This window comes from Nanorana parkeri, unplaced genomic scaffold, assembly GCF_000935625.1.
Source record: "Nanorana parkeri isolate BGI_ZX_2015 unplaced genomic scaffold, ASM93562v1 scaffold827, whole genome shotgun sequence".
In the NCBI taxonomy this organism is placed as follows: domain Eukaryota; kingdom Metazoa; phylum Chordata; class Amphibia; order Anura; family Dicroglossidae; genus Nanorana; species Nanorana parkeri.
This window is the reverse complement of record NW_017307095.1, coordinates 672,432-673,592: the sequence shown is the minus strand read 5'-3', so window position 1 is coordinate 673,592 and position 1,161 is coordinate 672,432. Positions and strand designations below refer to the sequence as shown.

General features: G+C 33.6%; 1 protein-coding gene across 1 annotated transcript in view; it reads right to left on the bottom strand.

Moving 5' to 3' along the window:
* The window catches only part of LOC108794272 (zona pellucida-like domain-containing protein 1), an 85,855-nt gene that overhangs the window by 17,299 nt on the left and 67,395 nt on the right, over positions 1–1,161 (bottom strand). The window lies entirely within an intron of this gene.

Sequence of the window (1,161 nt, the reverse complement as noted above, 5' to 3'; positions counted from 1 at the left end):
ATTCTTTTTTGTTTGTTGCAGAATATTAACATGCGATAACATGAGATAAAGGTTTATTGTCACTGATGACATGTAAAGGTTATAAAAAGACAGTTGGTGGGTATATGTTAAAAATTATTCCAACCCTAAAACAATAAAACAAAAACAAAAATAAATGTACGCTCTAAATGTGACATATGCCGACATACAGATGAAAAGTTACAGAGGGAAGAAAGTATGGAAAAGCAAGATAACAGTAGGGGCTTCATGTATAAAACTTTCCTAAACTCATGAGGGCCATCTAGGGATTGTCATGCGAAAAGCATCCACCTGGCATATAGCTTTTAGAAATAAGTCTTATACATAAAGCCCTAAGTGCCAGCCACAGAAGGGATGCAATATATGGAAATCAACATAAAAAGCTGACCATAAATGTGGCAATCTAATTGAGTGATCAAGCATTTGTTTCCTTTTCTTTGTTGAAAATGGAAAACAATCAAAGACATGAATTGGGGATTTTGTTCAAATATGGAATCAAAATCCAATTGACTTCTGTGGCATTGCTGTAGGTTTTTTCTTGTTTTGATTTAATTTAAATTTTCACAATTTCGTTCAATGTTTCTTTCAGTAAAGTTTAGTCATGCCAACTGTATAGAGAGAAACTATGGTGCTTCTCAAACTGTAGGTGGATTTTGTATATGAATAGTATGTATGATGTATTAGGGGGGAAAAATAATTAAAAATTTAGGCAAAAAGGTTACCTCAAAAAGGATATACCAGAACTGATTAAACTGAAAATTCTGCACATCCAGAGATGCATTCAATCAATATAAGACTAGCTTCAAATTCACAATCAACCAAGATCTGATGGCTTATCAAACTCATGGGTGATAGATTGCTTAATTTCTGGTATTTGTATTTACAATTCCTAGTGGATCAAATCTGGTTAAAATTGTCAGAAAAGTACCACATATATGACAAGCTTTAGCATAGCCATATCATAGTGCACCAGGCACTAGAAAGGAGAAATAAGAGAAAGCCCAAAATATACACATATTCAGGAAGAGAGCATGTGCTGAAACAAAGAAAAAAGTAAAAAGAGAGTAAGGGATATGTACTTAAAAGTATGCCACTACCCCATTTCTTGAAGTATACTCTGTAGTTCTCTCTCTCTCTCTCTCT